General features: G+C 55.9%; 1 pseudogene; it reads right to left on the reverse strand.

Annotated features, from left to right (window-relative positions):
• Positions 1-284: 284 nt before the first annotated feature.
• Positions 285-635, reverse strand: LOC119063706 (bublin coiled-coil protein-like; annotated as a pseudogene).
• Between the last annotated feature and the right edge of the window lie 17,539 nt (positions 636-18,174).

Raw genomic sequence — 18,174 nt, forward strand, 5'->3', positions numbered from 1 at the left:
AAGTGTCAATGTTGTTGAATTTGAAATGCAAACTTGAAACTGGACAGCATAGATGTGTGTGTGTGTGTGTGTGTGTGTGTGTGTGTGTGTGTGTGTGTTGGAGGCCAGTTTAATATGGACATTCAAGGCCTAGGCAGAGTGGAGAGTGCCCAGGAGCTGGGCAGGCGGTGGCAGGCCCACACCTGGCCCAGGAGGGACGGCTGGGTGTTGGGGGTCGGCCCCGACAGGCCAAGGGGAGTCCCTGAAGAGTGGCTCAGCAGACAGGGCCACCAGAGGACCTGTACGCCAGCCCCTGAGAAGGTATCTAAGTCAGATGGTGAGTGCCTAGGCTAGAGCCGAGCCCAGGGGGGCAGGGTTGGGGCTTGGTTTGGGGCTCCTGGAGTCTAAGGGCTGGCATCGCCAGGGGGCCTCCCCCAGCTGCTGCTGGAACTCTAGGCGCGTCTGCCAGTTGGACTCCAGCAGCTCCTGGAGGCAGGCACGGAGGTGGTCGTTCTTCTCTTCCAGGTGGTCCAGACAGGAATTGATCTGGTCCAGCATGGAGTTGATGGCAGCATATTCTGCTTCCCTGAAGCCCTCATCCTCGCCTCTGCGTCCGCCTCGGCCGGCATGCCCCGGTCCCCGTTGGGGCCCGGCATTGCAGGCTCAGGCTCTGCTGGACAGCATGAACTTTTAAAGTACAGCTTCACTGAGTAGGAACCCATTTTACTACAATGTTGAAAATTCAGCACCTGAATAGAAATGTACTTAAAGTATAAAATAGACTCTGGATTGCTAAAGCTTTGTATGAAAAAAAGGATGTAAAATAGCTCATTAATTTGTATATCGATTACATACTAAGATAATGCTCTGAATGTACTGAGGAAAGTAAAATATATCATTAATATTATTTTACTAGTATCTTTCTATTGTATTATTTTTAAAATAGTTTATTTATTTATTTTTAGAGGCACGGGAAGGAAAGGAGAAAGAGTAGGAGAGAAACATCAATGTGTGGTTGCCTCTCGTGTGTCCCCTACTGGGAACTGGCCTGCAACCCAGGTATGTGCCCTGACTGGGAATCGAACCAGTGACTCTTTGCTTCACAGGGCTGTGCTCAATCCACTGAGCTACACCAGCCAGGGCTCTATTATATTATTTTTAATGTGGCTGCTAGAACATAGAAAATTACAGACCTGGCTAGTGTGAGTCAGTGAGTTAAATGTCATTCTGTGAACCAAAAGGTCACCAGTTTGATGACGCCCAGCATACCCACTCCTAGGTACCCACCCAAAGGACCCAAAAGCGGACTTGAACAGGTGTTCACCACCCATGTTCACAGCAGCATGATTCATGGCACCCAAAAGTTGCGAACATCCCAGAGGTCCATCGACAGATGATGGATCAACACAATACAGTCCATCCAGACAATGGAATATTACTCAGCCTTCCAAAGGGAGGAGATTCTGACCCCTGCTACAACGTGGATGAACCCTGAGGATGTTACACTCAGTGAGAGAAGGCAGTCATAGAGGGCAGATATGTATGATTCCAATTCTATGAAATATCTAGAATAGGTAAATTTATAGAGCTAGAAAGTAGATTAGTGGTTACCAGGGGCTTGGAGGGGTTGAAAGGGGAGTGGGGGGACTGCTCATGGAGTGCAGAGCTCCTGTTTGGGAGTAGCCATGATGGTTGCACAACAGGGTGAGTGTACTGGATGCCACTTAAAAATGGATCAAATGGCAAATTGTGAATCATATATATGTGACCACAAATTTTATTTTTTTAAACTTTCTTTCTTCCTTTCTTTCTTCTTTCCTTTTCTCCTCCTCTTTTCCTTCTTCTCCTCCTCCTCCTCCTCCCCCTTCCCCTCCTCTTCCTCTCTCACTCTCTCCCTCTCTCCCTCTCTTTCTTTTAGAGAGAGGGGAAGGGAAGCAGAAGAGAGGGAGAGAAACATTGGTTGCCTTTCAGACACCCCTTACCGGGGACTTGGCCCACAACCCAGACATATGCCCTGACTGGGAATCAAACCAGAAACGTTTCGGTCCACAAGCCGGCGCTCAGTCCACTGAGCCACACCAGGCAGGGCTAGTTGGTCAAAATGAAAAAAACAATGTAGCCCTGACCGGCATGGCTCAGTTGAGTATTGTCATGCAAAGTAAAAATAATTTAACATGGCAAAAAGCATTGAATTTTGCACTTTAAATGAGTGAGGCTGTTTTCAAACTTGACATTGGAGGTTGGCAGGCTCCTTCTGTTGGGCAGAGCTGGCGTGAACCTCCAAGTGCAGAATGGAGGACCTGGCAGTGGCCTACTGTGGTTAAAAGGGAGCAGAATGTGGAATTCCATGTTCACACCGATGTTTCTGGAAAGAGACACAAACGACTCGCCTTCAGGGAGACAGCCCGAGGCCAGCGGGGAGGAAGGCTGGGCGCTGACCCCTCTCCTTTGTGCAGTAGGGCTTTGAGCCACGCACGAGGTCAGTACTCAGAAATGCAACTTAAATAAATAGTTTCTCCTTTTTCAGGTTAGGCCCTGGTTTTACAACAGCCCCTCCTAGGATACATGGAGGTCCTTGGCAGTGACCTTGAGGAGCACGGACTAGGGGTGGGGGTGGGACAGCAGACCAGCACCGAGATCCCTCCCAAGTTGAACCCACAATATCTAGAAAGGACCGCAGACTGCCACGGTGCTGGGGCACCACGAAGGTCAGAAAAAAACCCAAACCAAACCAAAAACCCACTATATCCTGCCTCCTTTTCCCACCAGACGGGTGGAGAGAATCCACACTTGGAGAGGATGAGGGCTCTAGGATGCTAAAGGCCAGGAAGCAGTGGGGTTCCTAATCCAGAACTTTCCAGACAAACACTCGTTTCCGCCTGCTTTGGCAGCTGCCCACACCTCTGCTCCACCTGATACCCAGAGAGACCCCTGGGACTGCAGCCAGGAGGCCTTTCCGGGCATCTGATACATTTGCCCCAAGAGCCTTCCCTGGAGGCTATGTGCTCAGGCACAGGACCGAGCACAGCCGGTCTCCCAGGGTGTGGATGAGGTGACACCAGGGAGAAGGAAGTAGCCTCCGGCTGCAGCACCGCTCGGTCCGGCCCTCACACCTGCCACTTGGGGAGGCAGGGTGTCCTGTCCCAGAACCAGGCCGTCACCCAGCAGCAAACTGTGGGACTCCCCTAATGCCACTGTGAGATCCACAGGGCTAGTGCAGGAAGCTGGGGGCTGGAGTCGTGGTGCTGGCCTCACCCTTGGCCTTGAGCTTTGTGGCTTTGGGCACTGACTCATCCATGAAGTGAAGATGCTGCCCTAAGCTACTGGTACTCACAGTGGGTTGTGTGGCTGGGGGGGGGGCGGTGCAGGGATCCTTCGTGTGTGGGAGGGGCAGGTGAGCTGAATTTCAAACTTCCCACCTTCACGTCCACCAGAACCGGCCCCTCATTCAGTCTCTCAGTCAACACACATCCCTTCGGTATCAGTTCCCGGGGACACCGCAGGGGGCAAGCGGATGAGACAGACGACACCGGTGGAAACTCAGAAGTGGACATAAAATTATAATGTGTGTAAAGTGAGGAGAGTGTGACCTGGTCTGGGCTTCCTGGGCACGTGGTCTGTGAGCTAAAGCCCCACAAGATTCCCAAAGTAAAAGGGAGGGAAGAGCATTCTAGGCAGAGGGAATGGCCCATGCAAAGGCCCTGAGGCAACAAGAAATGGAAGAACTGGAGGCAGTTCGGAAAGCTAGGTATTCATGCGCAGGAGATTTGGGCAGAACCGGTGCCAAGGCCTGGCCACGTGGGGCCACACCTGGAGTTTCTAGCCCAACAGGGAGCCATGAGAGGCTTTCGGACAGAGCAGGATGCTGGGGGCAGGGTGCAGAGGCAGGGAGGCCAGGGAGGAGGAGGCTGCTGCGGGCAAGTCAAGGCCCGAGGTCCAGCTCCCAGGTGTCCCCACCCCCCTGTGCCCAGACAAGGAATGGGCCTGTGAGGATGCCTCGCACAGCTGCAGTCCCACCATCTGCGTGTCTAGCTACTTTCAGGCCAGCGGCGGGTCCAAGAGGCTTGGAGGGGGGGGGTCTTTCAGGGCATTCACAGAAGAGGCTGAACCGAATCTCCCCATGGCTCTCTCCTGGGCAGGTGGAATTATCTGGTAACTTATTAAAATATAACTCATGGAGGTATTGGTCTTCATGTCACTGTGTCCTGGGCCTACGGCCAAGGCTAGAGCCTTCTTCCCCACAGCCACCCTGCTGATATGCAAACCCAGGTCCAGAAAGGGGGTCTTTGTCACAGTTACTCAGAGTCTCGAATGCACTGAGGGGTCTCCAGAGACACGACTGCTCTGCCAGGAGCACGGTTTGGCCCCTCCACTTTGTGAATTTCCAGTCGTCGTCCTTCAGGGCTCAGTACAGACCCCTCCCCACCAACGCCAACACTCCCCTGCCCTCCCGGCCCCACCAGGTCCCTCCCCCGGCTCCACAGCTGCCAGTGTGTCCCCCATCATAGCTTTGGGCACATTCTCACGCCCCCGCTGGGCTGGCACCCCTCTGAGGACAGAAGAGCTGGAAGAGCAAGGGAGCAGAGAGAGCTGGGAAGAGAGAATATCAGCCTCAAGCAGGTCTCCCATGGAGGGCTGTAGGCTCTGCCTAGTCCACAGCTGTGGTCCAAGCCTGGCTGGCTATGTCTGCGAGTGGGTTGGGGTGGGGCCTTGGGCCTGCCTTTTAGTGAGGGACCCGTGGTTAGGAACTGCCCTTCCCAGAGCCTCAATCTCTCCCCTCCACGTTGGGCTCCTGCTGGTGCCACTGTCTTCAGAGGGAGTGAGCTCCCTGTCAGGGGGAGGATTCAAGCAATATGGCTCTGCTGTGGCATCTCAACACCATTTTGAGATGCCCTGGAGGAGCCGGCAGAGGCTTTATTTGCCCTGGGCTGAGCCAGGAAGTTTCCAGGAGGCCTCTGCCTGATAGCTCCTGATGCGCCAGGACTGCAGCCAGAGGGGGACTCTGAGTGCCACCTGTCTCCCCACCCCTGGCTTCTGGGCCTTCTGTGGCTCAGATCCGCTTGTCACCATGTGGCCAGAAGGACAGTGCTATCCCCAGGGGGTCCCCACACCCAACTATACCTCAGGACCCTCAGGAGCTGTCTAGTCGTCTGTCACCAGGTCACAGGTCAGATGTGGGTCGGGGCAGGAGCAGCCAGGTGGGGGCACTGGTGGGCATACACCAGCCTCTGTCCCTGCCTGCGTGGGCCTCGCACAGGCCTGCTACAGCCTGAGCTCAGAACAACAGGGCCTGGACAACCTGGCTGGCCTTGGGGCAGTGTTCCCAGGATCAGGCAGAACAGCCAGGCCGAGCCCCAGCCCCAGATGAGCCCCAGCCCTGGCCGAGCCCCAGCCCTGGCTGAGCTCTGATCCTGGGCTGAGGTCCCCACTGCTGAGAAGGGGAAGACCTTGCAGGGAGGGTCTCTGGGGCTCCTGGTCACAGTCATTCTCCCCGCCCAGACCCTCCCAGCACACCCTGTTCCTCCACAGGGACTGGGGTAAAACCATGCTTGTCACAGTGACTGGGGGATTCAGGTCACCGCCCCCACCCCCATCCTGCCCGACCCGAACCACTGTAAGTGGTGCCGTGGCCCCTGAGCTCCTGATCTGGCCCAAGGCCGTGACTGGCAGCTACCGAGCACAGCAGCCCAGCTCTCCTGCGGCTTCCTCCCCGTGCCCTTCGCACTGGTGCTCTGACCCCTCCATCAGAACACCCTTCCCTGCCCCAGCCTCTTCCTTCCGAGTGCCACCTTGTTCGGGAGGCCTTCTGCCACTGTCCCTCCCATTATTTAGTTGTATGGCCTCGAATCACCTACAATTTTATTTCAAGCCATTTGACATTTTTATTGTCTGGTTGCAGAGCTGGGAAGTGGGGAGAGCAGTGGGGTGGAGGTTGGGGTTTGAGCTGAGGCCTCCTGGAAGCAGGATGTGCAGCTGGTCCAACCAGCAACCTCTGGGGTCCGGCCTTTGGGGCTCAGGAGACCCCCTGCCCAAAGCCCCAGGGAGCCTGTGCTCGGCCTGAATTTGCTTTAGGACCAGAGTCCTGGACTCTCTTGGGAGGGAGGCTCGATCCCGCTGATGCCAGGCAGGACCCCCCCAGAAAGGGGCTAGCCCCAGAGTCCAGAGTGTGGGACATGGAGGGCCCCCCTCGGACTGAGGGAGAGCTGCGACGGGGGGGGCAGGGGGAGGTGGGGTCCTTGTGCTCCCCCAGCCAGGGTGTCCGCCTACATCGAACCCCCCCAGAGTTTTGTTTGCCTGGTCTGGGTGGGTGACGGGGCAGCCTGCCTGCTGGAGGTTTCATTTCTCCTGGGGCCTCAGGGCTGCCAGCCAGGGAGCGGTGGGCAGCTCCGGAGGGGGCGGGGCCTCCCGCCCGAGATGGGTGAGAAGTCAGCCACACGTGCACTTTGGGGCGTGTGGGAAGGCAGCAGCGGGTATGAGGATGGTTTGGGCGGGGGCACCCTGGCACTCCCCTGTGTTAACCTAGGGCTCAAGGGGGGTTCTCACTCTCCTCTGGGACTTAGAGAAACTTCCAGAAAGAGGGAAGTGAAGAGAGGGAGAAAGGGCAAAAAGTTCAGCTGTCAGATGCCAGTTCAGTTGGAGGCGGTGACAACAGGGACAAAGGGACGCCTGGCTCCACCCTGCGCGCTGCCCCCCTCCAGGACTGGCCCCGCCTTGGCCTGCACGGAAGCCCGGCCTGCCCTCCCAGCACCCCTGGCTTGCAGCCAGCGATGGGGAGGGGGGCCCCAGGTGTGTGGAGTGGGTGGTAGGTGAGTGATGGGCCCAGAGAGGCTGGAGCAGGCCTGGGATCACAGGCCCCCCACACTCTCACCCACTGGTGCCCCCTTCATCCTTGTCCCAGTTCCAGTCAGTGGCATCACAGAGAGCCCCAGTGTCCCCTGTGCAGATAGGGAAACCGAAGCTCAGAGAGTGCCTGTAATTCACGCCAACCCCCACCTTAGTCTCCCTCGACGTTCTCCAGAGAGCAGCAATTTCCCCCATCTCCAGAATGTTCTGGAATGTTCAGGAAATCCTCATTTAACAGCAAACTCCACCTGCAGCCCCCCAAGTGGTGGAGCTTGGCTGGAACCTGGGCCTCTCTGACCTCAGAGCTTCAGAGAACAGATTTTTTATTTTTTATTTATTTTTTAAATTTAATTAATTTATGTTTTGAGAGAGAGGAAGGGAAGGAGAAAGAGTGGGAGAGAAATATCAATGTATGGTTGCCTCTCATGTGTCCCCTACTGGGAACTGGCCTGCAACCCAGGCATGTGCCCTGATTGGGAATCAGACCACGATCTTTTGGTTCGCAGGCCTGCGCTCAATCCACTGAGCTACACCAGCCAGGGCAGATTTTTAAAAATTTATTTAATTATTATTCAAGTACAGTTTTCTGTCTTTTACTCCCATCCCAGCCCACCCCCCCAGTGCTCCCCACCTCCCTCCCATTCCCTCCCCATTCCCCCCCCCCACCACACGTCGTAGTTTTTGTCCATGTGCCCTTTATACTTGTTTCTGTAAATCCTTCCTGGCATTGCCCTGACTGGGAATCCAACCGCCAGTTTTGACCTCTGGCAGCTGTGTGACCTTGAGTGAATTATGTTATTTCTCTGGGCCTTACTCACCTTGTTGCAAAGTGAAGACAATGCCAGCAGGTCCTCCCAGAACCCTTGAGGGGCTCTGCACACACGCTCGGCAGGACAGATTTGTGGGCAGGGGCCAGACACTCACAGGCCTGGGCTTCTGGCCCGTTCTGGGTCTGTTTCTCCTCCTGGGTGTTTGCAAGAAGGCGATGGTGCTGGGGGCTGCTGCGTGGAGAAGCTCGAGGTGACAGAAACCTGGCACCCCTGCGCCCCCCGCCCCCCCCCCCCCGCCTTCCTTCACCCCGGGCCCCTGGCACGTTGGGGTCTGCCCACCTGCCAACACCCCAGACCAACCGGGTTCACGTGGCTTAAATTTCAGCTCGTGGTAGGTGAGGAAGCAGCGGCCAGACACGCTTCATTTTCCAATTTCTGGAAATAAAAGCTGTGGGGCCATCTATTGTCAAGTGGAAAAAAAGCCTGTTGCAAAACCGTGTGTGAAAAACAATGCAGCGCCTAGGTGCGCTGCCGCCGCTGGGAGACAGAGAATTCCAGGGAACTCGGGGTTGCAAACAAAGGGCCCTTTCTCTGTCTCCGGAGAGGCCGTGCGCGGCGGGTGTGTGGCAGCTTTGGAGTCAGAAAAGCCAGCGAAGGTATTTTACAGGAAAGAAAATACTATTCGGGGAAGATCTGTTGGGACAAGGAGATGGAAAAGCAGAGGTTTTGTTGGTTTGTTTTTGGAGGATGTATTCCAGTTTTCTGAGATACCTGTCCCACCGCTGGCAAACACCCGGGGCAGGAATGCGGGCGAGCGGAGCCCTGGCCAGGCCCTGCAGTGAGCGCATGGAGACGCCACGTGTGGAAGACGTGCCCAGATTCTGCCCCCCCCCCCCCCCCCCCGCCAGGAGGCTCTCCGAGTGTCCTGGGAGTCCTCATTTAGAGTTGGAATCTACCTGCAGCCACTCTGGTCACTGGCCCAGCTGCAGCCCCTGGCCTGGCTCTCCACCTAAAGGGTGACCATTCTGGGGACTGATCTTGGGACAAGGGGAGAGCCAGATGGGAGAACTTCAGGCTATGTGTTCAGGCATCCTCTGCTCGAGACCCTCCAAGGGCCCCCATCAATCTCAGAGGCAAAGCCCACAGGTCTTGCTGCGTCTCCCCATGGGCCTCCTCACTGTTCATACCCCAGGACCTTTGCACATGCTGTTCTTCCTGCCTGGAACTCTGTCTTCCTGATACCCACATGGCTCCCTCAAATATCTCCCTCTTGAATCACTTTATTTCAAATTGTCCCCTCCCACCAGCTCTGCCTGTCCCCTCTCCTGCATTATTTTGTTTCATATCAAGCACTACCATTTAACTGGACTATATGTTTGACTTCTTCACATCATTTTTTGTCCCTTGCGGGTGTCCCCGACCGGAATGTCAGCTCCACAAGGAATCTTGGTCTGCCTTGTTCACTGCTGAGCCCTGAGCCCCTGGAGCAGCGCCTGGCACACAGGTGGGACGCAAGAAACACACTTGGAACGAATGAACAAGCGAACGAACACAGACATGAACAGCACCGAGTGCGCTGGAAAATTCTCCTGGTTCCCAGCTTGTCATTGCCTTGTCCCAAGACAGGGAGCCCCATGGGTCAGGGCCTAGGTCCCTCTTCGGCTCAGTAAACAGGTGCCAAATGAATGACGGCATCCGTGAGTCACTTCAGGCAGAAGCTCGATATTTTACTCGAGAATCAGAAACAAAGACTCCAGGGGACTATGGGCTTTGGGGCAGCAGTGACCTTTGTCCACTCTCTTCCCTGCTCCCCGTCCTGACTGCCAGGTCTGGGGCCGTCTCCAAGGGCCTACAGGTGAGGTGGCCTGGTCCTGAAACCGGGAGACACGGGGGAGCAGCAGGGGCTGGGCGGGAGCGGGTGGCAGGCGCGGGCAGGCAGGAATGCTCCAGCACAGGAATGAATAAACAGGCTCCTTGGATGTCGGAGTTTGGGGGGCAGGGGACGCTTTGAACCTCATGCTTGGCCGAGGATGTTTGGATAAGGCAGGCGGCCAGAGGGTGTCATCAGGGCTAAAATTAGCCTTCCATTCCCGCTCAGCCCCTCCCTCAGGGGCCAGAAGGGGGGTCTGGTGGACCAGCCACCACTTAAATGAGCACTAACTTTGTGCCAGGCCGAGCTCCTTGAATATATTAATGCATTTAATTCTCTCAGTGAACCCAACAGTCAGGTGCTATTAGTAGTAGTAGCAGCCTCATTTTAGGCCAGAGAAACGACAGACCCCACGCAGCAGGAGCTGGAGGCGGACGGACACGTGGCCCTTGTCTCTCCCCGGGGGCCCTCCGCAGTCACAAATGCAAACTGGCCCAGTGTGTAGGCAGCCCTCCTGTCCGGCCCGCCGCGGGCGTGTGCGGGGTGCAGGCCTGGGGAGAGTGGGGGTCCAACGGAAGTTATGGAATATTTTCTTTTCTACAAATGTTTTTAAAGATTTTAGTTTTTAGAGAGAGGGGAAGGGAGCCAGACGGAGAGGGAGAGAAACATCGACGTGCAAGGGAGACACTGATCTCACAACACTGCCAACGGGGGGGGGGGGGGCCTGGCCCCGCAACCCAGGCACGTGCTCTGACTGGGAATTGAACCGGCGACCTCTCGGTTTGCAGGCTGGCACTCAATCCACTGAGCCACACCAGCCAGGGCTGAATATTTTCTAAAGAACAAAAAACTAGAGGGCCCACCCCCCCGCAGCCAAGGAACTCTTTCTTAATAAAAAAAAAAAAAAAAAACCCAAATAGTACAGTTGGCAGACGGATGCGGCCTCAGCCTCCGCGGGGCACCTTCCCGGGCTCCTCCGGAGTCTGGGGGTCCAGCACCTGCTGACAGGGAGGCCCCTAGCACCCCGTGGGGACCAGGACCCTTTGACGGGTTAGTGTCAGTCAGTACCTGGGCATTCATCCATAACTCAGGAAGAATAACTGAGGCTGCCTGTCCCTCCGGCGGGATTAGAAAAGGGCGCCAGAGAGAATCCAGCTAAATCTCAACTCTGGATAAACAATGAATCACGCCTTAGTTTAGGGATGTCCCACATATTGGTTGGGCTATATACTAAAACGCGGTTCATTTTATATCTGAAGTTCAAGCATGACTGGCTGGCGGGACTTTCATTTGCTTAATCTGACCCCCTTGGCTGCAGGGTCCCGGGGCGGGCAGGCAGCGATGATGGACTGCCGGCAAGGTGACTCCTGGTGAGCTTTCCAAGGGCTGGAGTGGAGGCCCAGGGCAGGAAGCAGGACGAGGTGGGAGCCTCGGGGCCCTCAGTCCCCTGCCCAACCCCCTCCAGGTCTTGCCGGCCCCTGGGCTCATTATTCATCTGTAATGGTGGTCACCGGGCCAAGTGTGGGCAGGAACACCTGGCCTGAAGCTGCCGCGCAGCAGGCGGCCTCACTAATGGGGGTGAGAGAGTGAGTGGGGGAGGGGAGGGGGTCCCGGCCCACCAAGGGGCTGGCCCAGGGCAGGAAGTATCCAATCTGGGGCTAGGGACTGCATCTCGGGGGCCCTTCACTGGTCTCCACCGCCACTCCTGGCTTCACCCCACCCTCTGGCTCCCCAGATGCCAGCCTCCGCCTGGAGCTCGTCACCGTCGGGAGGTTACTGAGGCCTCACAAAGGAGTGGAGACTGAGGCTGGAGAAGGGGCTGACTGACCACCACCGGCAGAGCTGGGACTCTTGGCCTCGTTTCTTTCCATCTTACGTGTGGGCCATCCTCTATGTGGTTCTCCTGCCCGGTCACTCTTCCCCCTCCTCCTGGAAACCTCCTGATCACGGAGCAGGTGCCTTCTCCCCACCCTCCTCCGCTGTGCCATCCCAGTGCAGCCCGGGTCAGCCCAAACCGTACGTGTGTCTGCCTTTTCCACGGCACCGAGAGTCCTGGGAGGGTGGGCTGGTTCTGTCTTGGGCACGGCAGTGTTTCCAGCACCCAGCACGGGGCCTGCTGCATTGCAGACCAAAGGGCGCTGGAGTCAGCCACAAGGTCCTGGCTCTACCCCCACTTGCTGTGTGACCCTGGGCATGGAGCTATCCCTCTCTGAGCCTTGGTTTCCCATCTGTAAAATGGAGCACTGGCAACTCCTTCCCAAGTTGCAAAAAGTCACATTTTATGACAGAGTTGGAACCATGCTTGGCTCCCCAGGGGAAGCTCAACAAATATTGAAATATTTTGGCAATTTAAAATTACAGTGAGCTGTCCCTACACGCCTATCAGAACGGCCAAAATCCGGAACACTGACACCACCAAACGCAGACGAGGATGTGGAACAGGAACTCTCACTCACGGCTGGTGGGAAGGCAGCGTGGAGCAGCGACTCTGGAAGGCAGTCTGACCGTTTCTTACAAAACTGAACAGACTCTAACCACATGATCCAGCAACTGTTCCCTTTGGTATTTACCCAAGGGGCTTGAAAACGTACGACCACACAAAAACCGGCACATGAATGTTTATGGCAGCTTTACTCATGCTTGTCAATATCTGGAAGCAAACCAGATGTCCTTCAGCAGTTGATGGGTAAATAATCTGTGGGATGTTCAGACAACGGGATGTTATTCGCTGCTAAAAAGAAACGAGCTCTCCAGCCGTGAAAAGACGGGGAGGAAACTTAAATGTGCTGCTAAGTGAAAGCGGGCCCGTCTGAAAAGGCTACAGGCTGCACGATTGCAACTGTGTGACCTTCTGGAGAAGACGGAGCTCTGCGGGCTGCAGAGGATCAGCGGTTGCCGGGGAGGGATGCGCGGTGGAGCACAGGATTTTTAGGGCAGTGAAGCTGCTCTGTGTGATGCCGTGAGGGTGGGGACACGCCATCACACAGTTGCCTAAGCCCACAGAGTGCACGGCACTGACAGCAAACTCGGGGTGATGACGTGTTAGCGTTTGCTCACCGAGTGTAACAGATGCAGCTACAAATGCAAATACACATTCTTAATCTGCAATAGGGGAAACTGTGGGTGCGCCTTTGGGGGCAGGGTGGTGTATGGGAACTCTATACATTCTGCTCAATTTTTCTGTAAATCTAAAACTGCTCTAAAAATAGTTTATTAATTAAAAGTTTTCAGAAAGGTTGCAAGTATATTCAGCCACATGCAGAATAACATTTGCTACACTATTTATAGGAGCAAAAACCTGGGAAGAAGGAAATGTGCCTTGATGGAACAGCACCCAGCTGTAGGATAGAATATTATGCAGCTATAAAAAAGCAAAAAAACAGCCCCGGCTGGGTATCTCACTGGTTAGAGTATCATCTTGATATGCCAAGGTTGTGGGTTTGCTCTCCGGTCAGGGCACATATAAGAATCAACCAATGAACGCATCAGTAAGTGGGACAACAAATCGATGTTTCTCTCCCTCTCTCCCGGTTTCTCTCTAAAATCAATAAATAAAAATTAAGAAAAAGAAACCACGAGAAAGTTCTTTACAGAGACCTGAGATGTACTGTTATGAAGAAACCGGACTAAGGTCTGCGAACCGGCAGGGAGCGTGAGGTGCGTCTCCACAGGGGGAGAAAGTACACAGACAGGTTTGTTTCGGCAGGGAACGCGGCTGCAGAGAGAAGGGGAAACCTGGCCACGGCCTCGCGGGGAGCGAAAGGCGTGGGGAGGCTGGCGAGGACGGGTGCAGAGAGTTTTGTCTCCGTGCCCTGTGGTTTATTTTAAATTCTGTGGCCCGGGTCTGTTCTACCTATTGAAAATCGACTGTACCGTCCACAGCTGCTTTTTGACCCAGCGATTCCACTTCTGGGAACCCAAAGAACGCCGAAACACCAGTTCACAAAAACATACGCACCCCTGCGTTCACGGCAGTGTTATGTACAATAGCCACGATTAGAAAACAGCCCAAGTGCCCACCAGTAGATGAGTGGATAAGAAAACTGTGGCACATTTGCACAATGGAATGCTATGCAGCAGAAAGAAAGAAGGGCCCTGGCTGGTGTAGCTCAGTGGATTGAGTGCCGGCCTGCAAACCAAAGGGTCGCTGGTTGGATTCCCAGTCGGGTCATGTGCCTGGGTTGCAGGCCAATCCCCAGCAGGGGACGCACGAGAGGCAACCACACATTGATATTTCTCTCCCTCTCTCCTTCCCTTCCCCTCTAAAGATAAATAAAATCTTAAATAAAATCTTAAAAAAACCCCAACAAACCCAGTAGAAGCACTAAAAGGCATAAAAATCTGAGTTCAAAAACTGGTTTGAGCAGGAAAAAACGTCCTGATAGGTGTGTTGTATCAAATGGAGAGGACTTTGAAGGTGACCGAAGTTTAAACATGTGAGAATAAATACACAGCTTATTATATATTCCAGGTTTTTTGGGGTCCCCCTTGTAGTGAATCCTTCCATAACTCAATAAAGTTGGCCAATATAATAAATTTTTAAAATGTACAGTATATTTTAGAAAGACGGCTGTAAAAACAACAAGGGCAGAATCAAAGAGCCTGGATGGGTGTAGGAAATGGAGGGGGTGGTCTAGGCCTGGCCGTGGCTTTGCCTGCAGCCCTTCCATTTGAGCTGAAAACCCTCCCAAGGGCCCCAGCCCTGCTCTCGCCTGGCTCACACCTCTCTCGCTTTGGTTCAGCCAATGTTCGGAGCCCAGCGGGGCCCCGGAGGTGAGGCGTGGGCTGGGTTGGGGCCAGGCCTGACAGAGCCCCTCGAGACTCAGCCGACCACCCAGTGCTCCAAGAAGCCACTGGGAGGTCTTCCTGGCTCCGAGGAGGGAGAGTAGGGACCCGTAGGCACCAATATGGGGCACCAATGAGCCAGGCTTCGCTTAGCCCTCCTATGCAGGGAGTACCTGAGGGAAGGGGGCGGGTGACTGGCGGGCAGCCTGAGGGGTGCTGCTCTGTGGCTCAGGGGCCCCACAGGCAAAGCAGTCTCTGGCAGGGGATGCCTGAGATGACGGGCGTCCAGAGCACTGGGGGCTCACTCCACTGCGTCCTGAGCCCTAGATGTGGAGCCAGACAGCTGGGGAGAGGCAACGCTCTGCCCCAACTTCCAGACCCCTGAAGTTACCCAGCTTTGGCTTCGGGCTTTGAGACTCAGATGGGAGGGTGCGCTGCCCCCACCCCCCACCAGAAATCCAGCCAGAAAAACAGAGGGTCCCCCTTTCCTAAAACCTCCACCTCTCATCTAGGATGGGGACCCTGTTAGGTACAGCAGTATGGTGCCCCCCAGGCGCCCCCCGGTCCCTGGCCCTCTCCTATAGCAGCCCCCCCTTCCCACTACGCTGCTCCAGGGGGTCTCCGCCAGGACGAGGGGCCCACTACAATGAAAGTGAGGATTCTGTGGTGCTGGTGGCCAGTGTTCCCCACGGCAGTAAATCCTGCCCTGACCTGCTGCGTCCACCTGGGCAAGATGCCTGACTGGGCCTCTCCTCTCACAGTCCGCCCGCCCCACTGCCTAGTGTCCCGGCGAGGGGCGGGGCTGTTCAGCCAGCTCGGCCCAGTTCCAAGGCCTTTGCACTCTCCGTTCCCTCCGCCCGGAACACCCTTCCTGCATAGCACCCTGAGACGGGCTCCTTTTGGTCCCTCTCTGACCACCCCCAGCTAAGGACAACCTCACCACCTCACCAGTGTCTTTCATGTCACCTTGGTTTTCTCTCTCGAGCACAGTTCATGTCTATTTACATGTTTGTTCATTAAAAGATTAAAAAAAAACCTGATTGGTTTTAGAGAGAGGAACAGGGGTGGGGGGGAGAGAGAGAGAGAAGGAAACATCAACTTGCCACTCCATCCATCGCTGCACTCACTGGCTGACTCCTGTATGTGCCCTGACCAGGAATCGAACCCATAACTTTGGCATACAGGGACAGTGTTACAACCAACTCTGCTACCTGGCCAGGGCTCATTTTCTCTTTAACTGCCTGTTTTACTCTTTCTCCCTCCAGACCAGAGTGAGCTCCAGGAAGGCAGGGACCTTGCTGGCTGACTGCAACCCGACCCCTGGGCTCGGGACCTTGCCAGCACAGAGAGACAGAGACGTGAGTGCGCGCAGACGAGCCCCGACTCTTGACTGGAGACTGATGGTGGGGGGCTTCTCTCCCAACCTCCCTCCCACAGCCTCACCTGATGGGGTGGGGAGGGGCCTGCCCGGAACGGCATCCAGGAAGGGGCCACATATTTAGGGAGTCCTGCTGTTTCCAGGCTGGGTGCTGACCCAGGGGTGGCACCAGGATATGTCACAGCCCTCGAGGAGCCCATGTCCCACCAGACAACACATGTGATGGAGACATGGGATTTAGAAGTTGCTGAGTGCCATGGGCAAAGGTGGAAGGGGGTAAAAGGGATGTGGTGCCCCGGGCAGGAGGGATGGCGTGTCAACGAGGCTTCAGGGAGGCCTCGATGAGGTGACATTTGAGCTGAGAACTGAAGGAGGTGAGAGAGTGAGCTGTGGGAGCTTCTGGGAAGAGCAGTCCAGGCAGAGGGAACACACATGCAAAGGCTCTGGGGCAAGACAGTGTGGGGTGTGTTGGAGCAACAGCAGGAAGGCCTGTGTAGCTGGAGCAGTGATGAGGGGGAGAGGAGGTGAGGACAGGGAGGGGCCTGGGGTACATAGAGAATGGCTGTGTGGGCCACGAGAGGACTTGAGCTTTTTATTCCAGAAAGGTGGGAGCCCTGGAGGGTGGGGGTAGAGAGGGCAGGACCTACTCGAATGCTCAGTGGCGCCCCGGTGGCTGCAGCAGGGAGAAGAGCCTGTTGTTGGGGATGAGCATAAACTCAGGGACATCGAGGAGGAGGCTGGCGAAGCAACCCAGACGGAGACTGCCTGAACTAAGGACGGAGCAGTGAGGGTGGTAAGAAGTGGGGGGATCTGGATGCAAACATAATATTTTCCATGGAGGAGAAATTTTCCATGGGGACCAAGAGTGACCAACCAGAGGTAGGGGGTCTGACTCGTACTCACAGGCGGCCTCTGGTGGCTGCTGTGGGGAGAACAAACCGGGGAGCGGTGGGAGCCAGGACCAGGGTGGAGGTGAGTGCGCAGGTCCATGCAGGTGAGGAGGGACTGGGCCTGGGGCCTTTGAGCGAGCCATGGATGGGGGGGAGGGGCGGGAGAAGTGGGCAGGAGGGCTCACAAGGGGGTGAGAGAGCAAAAGGACCCAGGCTCCTGGGCCCAGACAGCAGGGGCAAACCCCAGCCCCAAGGGGCCTTCTCCATAGCCTTGTGCATCCCCGCTGCTTCCACGGGCACCCCCGCTCACATCCACCACCACTTCATAAAGACACTTATGGGGGTGTAATTTTGCTTTTGAGATCTGCTTGTCCCGCAGGGTTACTTTTGTTCCAGTCACCGTGACCACTCCACTTGGAAGGTCCTCAGAGACAACTTAGTGTTGCGCCCTAACAGTAGCTAATAATAACAAAAGAACAACATTGAGCGCTCGCTGTAAGGCCAGCCCTCTGAAGTCACCCCTCTGGGCCTCAGTTTCCAGTCTGTAAAACAGGACTAATATGAATAGTGGCAGGTGGGAAAGGTTCCAGGGTTTTTCTCCTTTTGTCTTGACTCTGAACACTTTCATTTTCTTGGGTTACAGAGAGCTCTGAGACCCCCTGGCCACAGTCCTTGTAGGCTTGTCCCTCCCCTGACCTGGGAAGCATCTCAGGTCTGGGGTCCTCAGGGAGCACCTGCCTTGGTGGGAATGTGACGCCCTCTTTCACGCCCCTGCTGTGCTCTCCACCCTACTGCCCCCCAAGCCAGGCCTGTGATCCTACCAGGTCCTCTGCCCCATGCCCTCCCCCCTCATACAAATCTGGAAATATGCCTCTGCCCTCACCCGAGGCTAGGGGGTGGGGCTCTGTAACGGTCCTCCACTGTCCCAAGCAGGGGCTGCCAGGGCAGGAGGTAGGGTCCCAGGCAGAGGGGTGGGAGGTGGATGCTGTGGACACGGGCCTGCGTGTGGGGTGGGATGATGTCAGCCACTCACAGCCTAGTAAATGTTCATGGGCAAGGGGCCCCGAGTTTTGGGGCTCCCTGGAGCCCAGCAGGCAGCTGCTCCCTCCTGCCCCATTCTGGGGGGCCTGGCAGGTCGGTTTCATCACTGGCAGTCGGCCCGCCCGGTGGGGGCTGGGTGGGTGGTGAGCACAGCCCCTGGTCTGAGCTATTTAGAGGGGAAACCAAGGCTGGGAGGTAGGTAGAGGATGGCTGGCTGCAAACCTTCTCTCCCCTCCCCCCTGGCCCAGGGTTCGGGCTTCATGGAGAGGTCGCGAAGAGGTCACGGGGAAGGCTAAGGATGTGCAGGAGAGGGAGGCACAGGCAGATTTGGTTCTGACTGCAGCTCTCGGACCAAGTGACCAAGCACAGGTCCTTGGACAGGTCCTGGCCCATAGTACCTATCCTTCGAATTTGTTGCCTCTGCTGCCTTACACAGAGTGAATGGGAAGAGGAAGAGGAAGGAGGAAGCAGACAGGGAAGCAGGAACAGAATGTGGCTCCTGCTTGGACACTGCAGGGCTGCGGACTTGGGGATGGCCAGCTGTCCGGTTGAGTGTGGTGGGCTCTGCCCCCTGCCGGCCACCGCAGGAACAGACCAGGCTGGTGCAGGAGCAGGGCT

This window comes from Artibeus jamaicensis, unplaced genomic scaffold, assembly GCF_021234435.1.
Source record: "Artibeus jamaicensis isolate MK-2021 breed Jamaican fruit bat unplaced genomic scaffold, CSHL_Jam_final scaffold_537, whole genome shotgun sequence".
Classification (NCBI taxonomy): domain Eukaryota; kingdom Metazoa; phylum Chordata; class Mammalia; order Chiroptera; family Phyllostomidae; genus Artibeus; species Artibeus jamaicensis.